Source organism: Oratosquilla oratoria, chromosome 12 (genome assembly GCF_046742065.1).
Source record: "Oratosquilla oratoria isolate Oo_2021 chromosome 12, ASM4674206v1, whole genome shotgun sequence".
Classification (NCBI taxonomy): Eukaryota; Metazoa; Arthropoda; class Malacostraca; order Stomatopoda; family Squillidae; genus Oratosquilla; species Oratosquilla oratoria.
Window position 1 is genome coordinate 42,474,115 of NC_134788.1, and position 15,600 is coordinate 42,489,714.

Consider the following 15,600-nt stretch of genomic DNA (forward strand, 5'->3'; position numbering starts at 1 on the left):
CGTCATCCACACACGCTCTCGGCCAATCAGCGCCCTTCCTTTCCCGAAACAGCGCGCGCTCTCTCTTCCCCCCCAACTCCCCCGCTCTCTCTCCACTCAGTGCACCGCTCCTTGCCTCTCCCCCGCTCTCCCTCCCCACCCCTTCCTCCCCATCCAGGCAGGGAAGCCAAAAGTTGTCAGAAAAAAGCGGGTAAAAATAGGACAATTTGAGGTTTAAAAATAGGACATAAATAGGACATTTTAGGAGTAATATATGACATTTTGGGACAAAAGGATCGTAGCGTAGGACATTTCAAGGGGAAGGAGGGGGTTAAAACTGGGGGAAAGGATATCATCCACATTAATAGGTGATTTAGTACGTGTGTATATACAGTATATATATATATATATATGTGTTTGTGTGTGCGTGTGTGTGTGTGCGTGTGTATGTATTTGTGCATGTGTACGTATGTGTAAAACCTATCTGTCGCTTAGAGTTCCAAGGACAAGAAGTTCGCACCGCGGCCCCACAGCGGGTGGCAACGATCCTCTGGCCGTCGCATAGCTGCCCTGGGAAAGAATATTACTGCTGCAGCTTGATCACGTGTTGGACTCGTGATCGGCAGTTATCACCCTTCCGGACGAGAGCTGAGAGCTCGTAGACCCGATCTATAGGAATGCTGTGATCTTGGATCACGTGCTGGACTCGTGACCGACAGCTATTTCACTCTCGGAAGAGAGCTAAGAGCTCGCATGACCCGATCTATGGATAATGCTGTGACCTTGCACGCACGCACACACACACACACCAAACTCCCCGCCCACGAGAGTTGGGGTAACGACTCGCAGCGCAGCGACACTGAAATTATTTCAGCCCTGGGCGGAATTCGAACCCGGACCACCATAGTGGCGGCGGTGAACGCTACCACTGTGTCATCGAGTCGTGTGTGGTGTAGACGATCAGTAGCCGGTTGTGACGAAGTTGGAGATCTTGTGCTCGGCCAGTTCACCGAGTGCCAGCTCCTCGGGGCTGCACCTCCAAATGGCGGCAGCGGAGAGTGGGAGAAGATCCTATCTGACGTACGTCTCGGGGTTCCCCCTCCCCCACCGGATAATTATTATTATTTTTTTTTATAAAACGTACCCAAGGTCAGTCACTGTAGCTGGGAATCGAGGAGTGCGGGATTCGAACCCAAGGTCAGGTCACAAGCAGCCACTGTAGCTGGTAATCGGGAATGAGCGCGGGATTCGAATCCCCCCCTAAAAAAAAAAATCTGATCAATTATTCGTCACACAACAAAAAAACACGCTGGGATGAATTGCCAATTATTTCCCAATTTACTCACTTAGTGCGCTTTCTCATTTGTGGGTTCGAATCCTGCACTCCTCCCCGATTCCCAGCTACAGTGGCCGCTTGTGACCTCCCCTCGGGTTCGAATCCCGCAATCCCCGACTCCCATAAGTGAATGTGCGTTACCTTAGCGCAAAGCCTCTGATGCAATGTTCAGCGTCTCGTAGCGTACGCTGATCACCTTCTTTATTTAATTCATTTATTTCTTATTATTTTTGGCGACACTGAACTATGACCACTTCCAAACAACACTGACGTCACAAGTGCGATGACGTTATTAGATTTTCTATCTTGACCTGTGACGTCATTCTGACCTATCTCGACCTGTGACGTCAACCTATGATCTATCTTGACCTGTGACGTCAACCTATAACCTATCTCGACCTGCGACGTCAACCTGACCTATGGTCTATCATATGACGTCATTCTGACCTATATTGACCTGTGACGTCATTCTGACCTACCTTGACCTGTGACGTCATTCTGACCTACCTTGACCTGTGACGTCAACCTATGACCATCTCGACCTATGACGTCACTGACCTATATTGACCTGTGACAACCCATGACCTATTTTGACCTTCACGTTAACCTATGACCTATCTTGACCTTCACGTTAACCTATGACCTATCTTGACATTGACAACATATAACCTACATTGACCTGTGACGTCTAGCTATGACCTTCAAGTTAACTTGACCTTTCTTGACTTGTGACGTTAACCTATGACCTTTCTTGACTTGTGACGTTAAACTGACCTATGGCTTATCCTATGACGTCATTCTGACCTACCTTGACCTGTGACGTCATTCTGACCTACCTTGACCTGTGACGTCATTCTGACCTACCTTGACCTGTGACGTCAATCTATGACCATCTCAACCTGTGACGTCACTGACCTATATTGACCTGTGACAACCCATGACCTATTTTGACCTTCACGTTAACCTATGACCTATCTTGACCTTCACGTTAACCTATGACCTATCTTGACATTGACAACATATAACCTACATTGACCTGTGACGTCTAGCTATGACCTTCAAGTTAACTTGACCTTTCTTGACTTGTGACGTTAACCTATAACCTATCTCGACCTGCGACGTCAACCTGACCTATGGTCTATCATATGACGTCATTCTGACCTACCTTGACCTGTGACGTCATTCTGACCTACCTTGACCTGTGACGTCAATCTATGACCATCTCTACCTGTGACGTCAACCCAACCTATGACGTCACTGACCTATTTTGACCTTCACGTTAACCTATGACCTATCTTGACCTTCACGTTAACCTATGACCTATCTTGACATTGACAACATATAACCTACATTGACCTGTGACGTCTAGCTATGACCTTCAAGTTAACTTGACCTTTCTCGACTTGTGACGTTAACCTATGACCTATCTTGACCTTCACGTTAACTTGACCTAACTTGACTTGCGACGTCCACCTGTGTGTTCCCTTCCGATGTCCGGCAAGACGTCGCAATCCGGACGTCATTGACGTCATAATAAAATAAAATAAGAATCATAAGACGAGTTCTATGGTTACCTAATTCAGTCTCTCCAGCACAGGAAGGGGGGGGGGGTTGAGGGGAAAAGGGGGGGGAAGGGGAAAAGGGGGGGAAGGGGAAAAGGGGGGAAGGGGGGGTGAGGGGAAAAAAAGGGGAAGGGGAAAGGGAAGGGAGAAAGGAAGAGGGGGAAAGGGAAGGGAGAAAGGAAGAGGGGGAAAGAGGGAAAAGGGAGGGAGAGACGGGAGAAAGGAAAAAGAGGGGAAAGGGAGAAGGGGAGGTGGAAGGAGGGGAAAGGGAGATGAGGAAAAGAGGGGAAAGAAAGAAGGGGAAAAGGGAGGAGGGAGAGAAGGGAGAATGGGAAAAAGAGGGGAAAGGGAGAAGGGAAGGTGGAACGAGGGGAAAGGGAGAAGGGGAAAGAGGGGAAATGAAGGGGAAAGAAAGATGGGAAAAGAGGGGAAAGGAAGAAGGGAAAAGAGGGGAAAGGAAGGGAAGAGGGAAAAGGGAGGAGGGGAGGTGGAAAGAGGGGAAAGGGAGAAGGGGAGGTTGAAAGAGGGGAAAGGGAGAATGGAAGGGGAAAAAGGGGAGGGAGTGAAGGGAGAAAGGAAAAAGAGGGGAAAGGGGGAAAGGAAGAGGGGAAATGGAGAAGGGGAAAAGGAAAGAGAAAGGAAGGGGGAAAAGGGAGAAGGGAGAGAAGGGAGAAAGGAAAAAGAGGGGAAATGGAGAAGGGGAAAAAAGAGGGGAAATGGAAAAGAGGGGAATAGCGAATGAACCAATCCACCTTGCTAGATTGAGAAGACCACACTCGTCACCTAGAGCGCCCCCCCTCCCCCTCAGTCTGGGGGGGGGGGCTCGTGACAACTACGTCTGTCATCACTTCCTCCCCTGGGGGAGGGGGGGTACTCATTGGGATCTGGAGGGGGATGGGAGGGAAGGAGGGGAAAGGGACAGAAAGAGGGGGGGAAGGGGAGGGGATGGAGGGGGAAGTGAGAAGTGGGGGGAAATTGAGACATGGGGGGAATGAAAAGTTAGGGGGAGACATGTTGGAAAAGGGAGATGTGGGGGGAAAGTGAGACGTTGGGGAGAGACGTGTGGGGGGGAAATGAGCCGTGGGGGGAAAGTGAGATGTTGGGGGAAGTGAGACGTGGGGGAAGAAGTGGGGAAGTGACAAGTGGGGAGAAAGTGAGAAGTGGGGGGGGGGGAGGCCAGCCACGGCCTGGAAGGCGCCCACTTGAAAGTACAAAGTTGTATCGGAGTAGGGGGGGGGGATGTGGGGGGGGGCCTAAAAACTTCCTAATTGAGGAACAATGGTCGTTACGATCACACGCACAGAGAGGGGGAGAGGGAGGGGGGAAAGGAATAAGGGGGAAGAGGGATGGGGGAAGAAAGGGCCATGAGGTCCCAGCTCTCTTCTGGAAGGCTATGTCGATCACATGCCCAACACGTGATCCAATACCATGATGGTGGATCTATATATATATATATTGTTACTCTAATCTAGTGGTTAGCGTCTGGGGCCTTTCCTAGTGACTTACGGGAGGACCGATGCCTACTACTACAGGGTTGCGGGTTTCTGGTCTGCCAATAATAATAACAATAACATATTATTCGTTGAAGAGGAGAAAGAACGGGATGAAGAAGAAAGAGGAGGAATATGTGAAACAGAATGAAGAGGAAGAGGAGAAAGAATGGAATGAAGAAGAGGAAGAGGAGAAAGAACGGGATGAAGAGGAGGAGGATGTGAAAGAGAATGAAGAGGAAGAAGAGGAAGACGGAGTAAAATGAAGAGGAAAAACAAGAGGAAGAGGAGGAAGAAGACGAAGAGGTAAAAGAGGAAGAGGAAAAAGAGGAAGGAAGAGGAAAAAGAGGAGGAAGGAGGAGGAAGAGGAGGAGGAAGAAGAGGAAGAGGAGGAAGAAGAGGAGGAAGAAGAGGAGGAAGAGGAAAAAGAAGAGGACGAGGAGGAAGAAGAGGAAAAAGAAGATGACGAGGAGGAAGAGGAAAAAGAGGAAGAAAAGAAAAAGGAAAAAAATTAATAATGGGGGGGCGATATCTTATTTTTCGCCGTCCAAATGCCAAGTTTGAAGCGAAATTTGCTCTCCCCCCATCCCCCCCAACGAAAATGAAAAAATACAACTAAATTACGATATTTGCCCAGGCTAACGAGGTTGCTTTCAGGGGGGGGGGGGGGAATACGTTGTGGGAGAAGCTCCTCTCCCACCCCCTACCCTTCTTCTTGCCCGTATATGGCTCCGAAGACTTAACCTGAATAAATTATGTGAAGCGGGCTGGGGCTCAGATACCAAAAGCGGCCTTGCACCAGTTTCGTATAACAAACCACCTTCAGGTACCACTATCACTAGCACCTTGAGCTACCACCATCTCCACTAGTACTACTATCACAATTACTATCATCTCCATCTTTACCATTACTACTACTATTACTATTACCACCTCCACCAATACCTCTACCACCACCACCGTCACCTATTCTCTCATCTCCCCTCCCCTCTCCCCCATCCCACTTTCATCAACACATCTCCCCCTCCCCTCCCCTCCCCCCACATTCCACTTTAGAGTGCACCAGTCAACATTTGTGTCTCTCAGTGGCACCTCTACGGACAAGAGCAACGCAGCATTCCTAGGGAGCTAGTGATTCCCGTCCACTAACAGCAGCAGCAGTTTACTGTTAATAATAATAATAATAATAAATAATGATAAATTCTCACCCCTCTTCCACGCCATCTCCATCTCCCCCCCATAAACACCTTCCCCTAGCTTACATTTCCCCTCATTTTCTCCTCCCCCCCACATTCATACTTCCAAATTTCCCCTCATCTCCCCTCTTTCTTTGTGTTTCCTCTCCTCTCTACTTCCCCTCCCTCTCTCCGTCCTCCTCCTCCTCCTCTCCACTCTGGTCTGTAGTGCCCTCCTCCTCCTCTTCTCCTCTTGACCGAGGAGAGATGAAAGTTTGGGGGGGGAACTCACACGCACACGTACAGAGTGTAAGCACACATAAATACACACACACACACACACACACACACCAGCAATGTCTAGTTACAAATACACATGTAGACGTCACACACACACACACACACACACACACACACACACACACGAGCAATGTCGTTACACATACACATGTACACCTCACACGCACACGTACACAATATAAGTACACATAAATACACACACACACACACATGGGCAATGTATAGTTACACATACACATGTAGACCTCTCACACACACGTACACAATGTAAGTACACATAAATACACACACACACACACACGAGTAATATCTAGATACACAAACATGTACACCTCACACGCACATTCACTATGTAAGTACACAAATACACACAGTACACACACATGTACACTTCCCACACACACAAATGAATAGTTAACACAAACACCCAATATAATGTACGTATGCACAAATGCACACCATACATACACACGCACACACATTCTAAGATCATGTACACACACACACATACAGAAACACACAGATACATGGCGCGCGCGCGCGCACACACAGAATAGTGTATATAAACAAACATGTGCAGTACAAAAAGTTACACACACAATATATAGTGTACACACACACACGTCCATTACAGACACACACAAACTTCCACTCAGACACACAAATATAATGTATACACACATATGTACACAACACAAAGTTATACACACAAAAATTTTTTTTTAGTCCACTTACAGATACACAGAAGTATAGCGTACGCTCACAGTTATACACACACAATATATATAGTGTACACACACACAATATATAGTGTACACACACACACACAGAGTGATTGATGTCTGGAACAAACTGGGTGCGAAGAGATACGAAAACGGGTCACCACGAGCATAGCTCTCGTCCCGTAAACTACTAGGTAATACAGTTAACTCGATCAGCCTTCCTTGCTCGACGTTAAACTCGAACCTGCCGCCAGGTAATTTTAATCCTCACGGGATAGAGCGTCGTCACTTGCGGCGAAGGTCGAGGGGATGGCGGTTCGAACCCTTCCACCGGCGAAGTTGAACCCATGGGCATGGTTCATCCAAGCTACACAGTCCTCTGTGAGGGGCACCGTAGTAGCCTTCCGATTCCCCCCGGGGGGGGGGGGGGGAAGCGTGTGACATTAAACCATATCATCATTAGCTTTTCATTTGTTTTCTATCAATTCAAGTCTTACCTCCAGTAGGGAAATGTGATTCACCATCATGGTCTTGTACCACGCGTTGGACCCGTGATCGACAGCTACTTCCCTCCCGGAAGAGAGCTCAGAGCTCATATATGACCGATCTATGGGTAATGCTGTGACCTTACACGCGCACACACACGCAACTCCCCGCCCACGAGTTGGAGTAACAACCCGCAGCGCAGCGATATTGAAATTGTTTCAGCCCTGGGCGGGATTCGAACCCGGACCGCCGTAGTGGCGGCCGGGAACTCTAACCACTGCGCCACGAAGTCTGTGTGTGTGTGTGTGTGTGTGTGCGCGCGCGCGCGTGTGTGTGTGTGGTATTTGGATCACGTGCTGGACTCGTCACCGACAGCTATTTCCCTCCCGTAAGAGAGCTCAAGAGCTCGTATGACCGATCTATGGGTAATGCTGTGTGTGTGTGTGTACACGTGCATGTGTACGTACGTGTGCACGTGTATGTGTACGTGTGTATATGTATGCACGTGTGTACGTGTGTATACGCAAATGTGTACATGTGTGCGTAACAATAATAAATAATAATATACGGTTTATTGGGTACAGCAGCATTACTGCTGAAAATATACAGCCTACAGAATTATGAAATATAAGTGAAAAGGTGTGTGTACGTATGTGCACACGTGTACGTATGTGTACACGTGTACGAACAGTCTTGTTTGCACAAATCAATCCTGCTGCTGCTGCCGGCGCCGGCTAAAAGCTGGCGTCGACGGCGGAGGCTGAAAAACAGATTCACCAAAACACTTGTTACCATTTATATTAGAGAGAGAAAAAAAAAATTAAAGCTGTCGTCAAGCAATTTTATTAAGGGGGTGGGTGGGAGAGGACCGTCTCCCCCCTCCCTCACATAAAAAAAAAAAAAAAAAAAAAAAATACAGCTGTCGTCAAGCAATTTTATTAAGGGGGTGGGTGGGAGAGGACCGTCTACCCCTCCCTCACTCCCGCACATTAGAAAAAAAAAATACAGCTGTCGTCAAGCAATTTTATTAAGAGGGTGGGTGGGAGACGACCGTCTCCCCCTCCCTCCCGTACTACAAAAAAAAAAAAAAAAAAAAAAAAAAAAAAATCTTTGTTGACAGCTGTCGTCAGGCAATTTCATTCGGGGGGTGGGTGGGAGAGGAGCGTCTCCCCCCTCCCTAACTACATACTATGCTGTTGCATCACTCGACCTAGCTCACCGCCTGACGATTTTGTTCGTGTGGGAAGGGATCGAACCGAGGTATTACGAAAACGGAAGATAGGAACTATGCCTCGCTGCACAGTCTCCCCCCCCCCGCGCCTTGCGTAGCTGCGGCCACTGATGGGAATCGGAGAGAAGTGCGGGATTCGAACCCACAAATGAGGGAATCGGAGAGAAGTGCGGGGTTCGAACCCACAAATGAGCGAATTCGAGACCGGCACGTTTCCGACAATGAATCCACCAGACGAGGAAACCCCTCTCCTTGCATAGGGGGGAAAACAGGCACTTGATACATCAATGTAAAAATTATCGATATTATTTTATTATTTTTATCTATTTATTTTTATTTACATCTTAGGCAGTATTCTCCCTCCCTAAATAAATACATAAAATAATAATAATAATAATATAAAAATTAAATAAAAACCAAATAAAATAAATATAACAAATAAAAATAAATACCTCAATAAAATAACAAAATAAAATAAATGAAAATATAACAAATAAATACCTACAATAAATAAAATAGAAACAAAACAAAATAAAATAATCACCAAATAAAAATAATATACATATATATTCATATATTCTATTTTCTATTTTCATTCCTAATAGTTCCCCCGTTGTTCACGCAAGAGCAATTTCCACATTTCAAAATAATTTATCAAGTTAGTTTCGTCTGTGTGATCGTGGGTTTGTGCGTATGTGTATATGAGTGTGTACGCGTGTATGATGTGTGTGTGTGTGTGTACTGTGTATAATGTGTGTGTGTATATGTGTGTGGTGTGTGTATGTGGTGTGCAATGTGTGTGTATGTATGTGTGGTGTGTATTCACTTGGTCTTTGGATCACGTGTTGGACTCGTGATCGACAGCTATTTCCCTCCTGGAAGAGAGCTCAGAGCTCGTAGGTCCGATCTATGGGTAATGCTATGACCTTGCACACACACACACCCCCAACTCCCCGCCCACGAGAGTTGGAGTAACACCCCTCAGCGCTGCGATACTGATATTATTTCAGCCCCGGGCGAGGGTCGAACCCGGACCTCCGTAGTGGCAGGCCAGAGCTCTAACCACAGCGCCATGAGAGGTGTGTAGGTGTGTGTGTGTGTGGTGTGTGTATGTGGTGTGCGTGTGTATAATTGTGTGTATGTGTGTGCGTGTGTATAATTGTGTGTATGTGTGTGGTGTGTGTACGCGTGTGTATATTATTCTGTCTTATATGCCAATGAGCTAAGAAAAGAGGATGCGAGGGAAGTGGAATGTGTGTGGAATAGGTGGAAGTGGAGTAGGTGGAAGTGGAATGGGTGTGGTGTGAGTGGAAGTTGAATGGGTGTGGAGTGGGTGGGGGTGGAGTGGGTGGAAGTAGAGTGGGTGGGGGTGGAGTGAGTGGAAGTGGGTGGGGGTGGAGTGGGTGGAAGTGGAGTGGGTGGGGGTGGAGTGGGAAGTGGAGTGGGTGGAAGTGGAATGGGTGTGGAGTGGGTGGAAGTGGAATGGGTGTGGTGTGGGTGGAAGTGGAGTAGGTGGAAGTGGAATGGGTGTGGTGTGAGTGGAAGTGGAATGGGTGTGGAGTGGGTGGGGGTGGAGTGAGTGGAAGTGGAATGGGAGTGGAGTGGGTGGGGGTGGAGTGGGTGGAAGTGGAATGGGTGGGAGTGGATTTACGCCTTTTGACTTTGGCTACCCTCCTTGTAAGGGGTGGAAAAAGCCCTTGGTGTGTGTGTGTGTGTGTGTGTGTGTGTGTGTGTGTGTGTGTGTATTTAATCTTTTAATTAATTACAAACACGATGGAGACTAACAGGAGCTCGATGGAAGCATATTCGGAAACCGAGACGCTGTCGGGCTCAGGACTCGAACCTAGGCGATACGTAAACAATGGATAGTGACTTAACCAATGATGAATAGAAGAATACATGGGGATGAAATGAATTTAAGTAGATTTATACCTTTTGACATTGGCTACCCCTCTTGTAAGGGGGGAAACCCCTTATACGTGTATGTCTTAAAAAGTTGTTTTACATAAGAGGAGACTGCAAGAGACCCTAAGGCCTACATTAGGCAGTTCCATGTCCATGACCACCTGTCATCCATAAAGTCTAACCTTTTTCATAAAACAACCGATAGTTTCAACACTAACTACATGGTTATTAAGTATATTCCAGTTGTTAAACCACCCTTTAACAAATTTTCATATATATATATATATATATATATTATACTAATGACCCACTTTCCGAGAAGAATAAGCGAAAGTAAATAGATCCGTATATTTCGACCATTATCTGTGATCCTCTTCAGCAGATGTGATTACAGAGGATCACGGACAGTGATCGAAATATACGTATCTTTATACTTTCGCTTATTCTTCTTCTCCGAAAGTGGGTCATTAGTATAATGTTACCAATGTGCTAAGTCATTACTTTGTTTATATATATATATATATATATATTATATATATATATGTGTGTGTGTGTGTGTGTGTGTATAATATACACACACATACATGTATCTAGATAGGAACAACGCAGTTGGTAGTGTTATACAATGTCGGTGTTACCATCTGGGACATGACTCCGGAACAATGGCAGCTGGTTGATGGACCAGCTGGGTGATGGTGGGGGGATGGGGGGTGCATATTCGTGTCGTGGTCGGGACGCACGCACACGCGCACACACACAGAAGAAAGGAATGGAACGGTTTTAATTAGGAAGATGAGAAGAGAGGAGGAAGAGAAGGCAGAAGAGGTGGAGGAAGAGGAAGAGGAGAAGGAGGGAGGGGAAGAGGAGGAAGGGAAAGAGGAGGAAGGGGAAGAGAAGAGGAAGAAAAGGTCACAGTTTAGCTGTGTGTGTGCGTGCGTGATTAACCCTGGTCTTGGATCACGTGTTGGACTCGTGATCGACAGCTATTTCCCTCCCGGAAGAGAGCTTAGAGCTCATATATATGACCGATCTATGAGCAATGCTGTGACCTTACACGCAAGCACACCCACCCAACTCACTGCCCACGAGTTGGAGTAACGACTCGCAGCTCAGCGATACTGAAATTATTTCAGCCTTGGGCGGGATTCGAACCCGGACCGACGTAGTGGCGGCCGGGAACTCTACCACTGCACCATTGAGTCGTGTGTGTGTGTGTGTGTGTGTGTGTGTGCGCGCGCATATATAATAATACATACAGCAAAGGCTTTTCCCCCTTATAAGGGGGGTAAAAAAAAAAAAAAAAAAAAAAAGGACGCAACCCCACGAGCATAGCTCCTTCACCCGTGGAGTGTGACGTCACTACACCCGCAGGAGCCGACGAGCTCACTCGACAGTTGTATAAATCCAACGCATACAACTGTAGCTGCTGTATTTGCGAAGGCAGAAACCAACATGATGCACCCCCCCATAGCTAATTAGCGCTCTACCCCCACTAATTACCAATCAGAGAGGAAGGAGAGAGAGAGAGAGAGAAGAGGGAAGGAAAGGGGGAGGAGTCGAGAGGGGAGAGACTGAGAGAGGAGGGAAGGAGTGGAAAGGGGAAGAGGGGGGAGAGAAGGGAGAGAGGGGGAGGAGGGGAGAGAAGGGAGAGAGGAGGGAGGGAGAGGGGGAGGAGGGGAGAGAGGGGGAGGAGGGGAGAGAGGGGGAGGAGGGGAGAGAGGGGGAGGAGGGGAGAGAGGGGGAGGAGGGGAGAGAGGAGGGAGGGAGTGGAAAGTGGAAGAGTGGGAGAGAAGGGAGAGAGAAGGGAGGGATGAGATAAGGAGGGAGGAGAGAGAGGGGAGAGTGGGGAGAAGGGAGAGAGAGGGGAGAGAGGGAGAGGGAGGGGAGAGAGGGAGAGGGAGGGGAGAGAGGGAGAGGGAGGGGAGAGAGGGAGAGGGAGGGGAGAGAGGAAGGAGAGGGGGAGAAGAGGAGATCTGGTGTGGGCGTGCATGCGTGCGTGTGGGAGAAACGGAGGGAGAGAGGTTTTGTGTATGCAAAGGTGTATTGTATTGTGATGTATTATAATGCAGGACAAAACTGAGAAAGGCGCTCACGGAGATACGGGTCCCAGAGATAATAAAGGTGTGAAGGAACAAGCAGCATCACAAGTGAGGAGACATTGGGGGTTCGTCGTCACTCAGTGGGAGGAATTTGTAATTTGCGAAAAATGCGGAATTTGAGGATCAGGCACGAAGACGTTAGGTTAAGTTGGAGTTAGGGGTGGTTTTGTTATGTTAGGGTTATATTATGTTAGGTAGGTTAGGTTAGGTTTATGTTAGGGTTAGATTAGGTTATGTTAGGGTTAGGCTAGGTTAGGGTTAGATTAGGGTCAGGTTAGGGTTAGGTTAGAGTTAGGGCTAGATTAGGTTAGGTTAGGGTTAGGTTAGAGTTAGGGCTAGGTTATGTTTAGTAGGTTAGAGTTAAGAGTTAGGTTTATGTTAGGGTTATATCAAGTTAGGTTAGGGTTAGGCTATGTTAGGGTTAGGGTTAGGTTAAGTTAGGTTTATGTTGGGGTTAGGTTAGAGTTAGGGCTAGGTTATGTTAGCAGGTTAGGTTAGAGTTAGGGCTAGGTTATGTTAGCAGGTTAGGTTAGAGTTAGGTTACAGTTATGTTAGGGTTAGGTTAGATTAGGTAGATAGGTTAGGTGAGGTTAGAGTTAGGTTATGTTAGGTTGGTTAGGTTAGGAGTAGGTTATGTTTGGATTAGGTTAGGTTAGGTTATGTTAGGATTAGTCTATGTTAGGTTGGTTAGGTTAGGAGTAGGTTATGTTTGGATTAGGTTAGGTTAGGTTATGTTAGGATTAGGCTATGTTAGGTTACGGTTGGGTTAGGAGTAGGTTATGTTTGGATTAGGTTAGGTTAGGTTATGTTAGGATTAGGCTATGTTAGGTTACGGTTGGGTTAGGAGTAGGTTATGTTTGGATTAGGTTAGGTTAGGTTATGTTAGGATTAGGCTATGTTAGGTTACGGTTGGGTTAGGAGTAGGTTATGTTTGGATTAGGTTAGGTTAGGTTATGTTAGGATTAGGCTATGTTAGGTTACGGTTGGGTTAGGTTCCGCATGATCCGCAAATTCTAAATGCTCATCCGTAGGACGACAAGGTAACAAACAAGGAAGACGCCGAATTCGGAACGCCAAAATCAGAAGTTAGAACAGAATTATGAAATATAACAAAGGTCAGATAAACTGATCAGAAATAGAGTATCACAGATCATGTCACGATAAAGACATTCAACTCCGATGACAAGATGTCTTGTCATTTGGTCAAATAAAACAAAAAATCATAATAAAACAACAAAATGTTTGATGATCAAACAGCACCAGAAAAATATGACGTCATCAGTCCTCCTCGCTTCGCTCGCAGGACTGACGACGTCATATTTTTCTGGTGCTGTTTGATCATCAAACATTTTGTTGTTTTATTATGATTTTTTGTTTTATTTGACCAAATGACAAGACATCTTGTCATCGGAGTTGAATGGGTTAAGGCATTGGTGATGAAGTCTGCTAGGAAGTAGAAACTGAAGAAATGGGTAACTTAATGGAGTTACATAGGACAGACGGGAGAGAGAGAGAGAGAGAGAAGAGATAGGGTGTTGACCTAGGACTGCGGGAACCTGTGACCTAACTTAATTTGTGACTAAATTACACTTCTACAAGAGTGAGCGTGGTTGTAGTTTACAATTGTATTTGAACTTGTTTTTTAATCCCGAAGCGTAAAAAAACAAAAACAAAAAAAACATACATACATACATATACCAAAGGCTTTTTCCCCCTTACACGGGGGGGGTAGCCGTATGCCTTAAAAAAAAAAAAAAAAAAAAAAAAAAAGGAAATATGCATAGAACGAAACGAAATCTCGCAAAGCTACCTTCCCAACGTAAAATGGTTTTAGAATTTTCTCAGAGTGATTTTGTGTGTGTGTGTGATTCACCATGATCTTGGATCACGTGTTGGACTCGTGATCGACAACCATTACCCACCCGGAAGAGAGCTCAGAGTTCCTGTATGACCGATTTATGGGTAATGCTGTGACCTTACACACACACACACACACAGTTCCTTGCCCACCAGAGTTGGAGTACCGGCTCGCAGCGCAGTGACACTGAAATTATTTCAGTCCTGTGTGTGTGTGTTTACCTTGTAGTACACAGGAAAACGAACAACACTCGTAGGGTCCCGTCTCTTAGTGCTGAAGAGTGTACAGTAAAAACTTAACTAATTAGTGGAGGCAACCACAGACTAAAGAGAAGCTGAGAGAGAGATAAGAGAGAGAGAGAGAGAGAGAGAGAGAGAGAGAGAGAGGATATTTTGAAGATAAAGATCGGTGAGAGAGTGAGAGAAAGAGAAAGAGATTGAAGATAAAGATGGAAGAGAGGGAGAGAGTGAGGAGAGAAGAGAGAGGGCGAGAGAGGTTGAAAATAAAGATGGACGAGAAAGAGAAGAGAAGAAACACAAATAAATTAATTAAGTCAACCACAGATGTGCAGCTGAGAGAGCGAAAGTAGAGAGAGAGAGAGAGAGAGAGAGAGAGAGAGAGAGAGAGAGAGAGAGAGAGAGGAGAGAGAGAGGAGAGAGAGAGAGACAGTAAAACCCAAATCTACTACGAAGGTCTGGACCTTCCATAAGGTCCTTCGGCCTTAGCGCGCGCACTCGCACACACACACACACACACACAGAGGGCAACCCGCACCGAACCATCCCCGTAGGTCCCATACAAGGACACGATGGGGGGGAGGGGGGAAGCTTGTGTGTGACCGCAGCTTTGTCGAGCCTGGGGCTTCAATTTACGCTTTCCAAAGCCCCTTTCTCAGAGTTGGGAGGACTCCCCCCCCCGGGGGGAGCTAAGCCCCCCAAATCTCCCACCCCAACCAAAAACATCACCTTCCCACTTCCCCATCCCCCCAAATCCTTCGCCCTCAGGGAAACTGGTAAGGGAGAGGAACTAAGCCCCCCATCGGACCAATAGAGGGGGGAAAGGTGATAAGCCCCCAATCTCCCCACCATCAAACCAAAAGAGAAAGGGGGGAAGGAGGTAAGCCCCCAATCTCCCCACCATCAAACCAAAAGAGAACGGGGGGAAGGAGGTAAGCCCCCAATCTCCCCACCATCAAACCAAAAGAGAAAGGGAAGGATAAGTCCCCAATCTCCCCCATCGAACCAAGAGAGTGAGAGGGGGGAAGGAGATATGCCCCCAATTTCCCTACCATCGAACCAAAAGAGAACGCGAGGAAAGGAGATAAGCCCCCAATCTCCCCACCATCAGACCAAAAGAGAAAGGGGGGAAAGGAATTAAGCCCCCCATCTCCCCATCAAACCAAGAGAGCGAGAGAACGAGAGAGAGAGAGAGAGAGAGAGAGAGAGAGAGAGAGAGAG

General features: G+C 46.9%; 1 protein-coding gene across 13 annotated transcripts in view; it reads right to left on the reverse strand.

The window, feature by feature from the left end:
• Positions 1–15,600, reverse strand: part of LOC143031548 (ELAV-like protein 1) — a 486,883-nt gene that overhangs the window by 217,659 nt on the left and 253,624 nt on the right. The gene's annotated exons all lie outside the window — the stretch shown is intronic.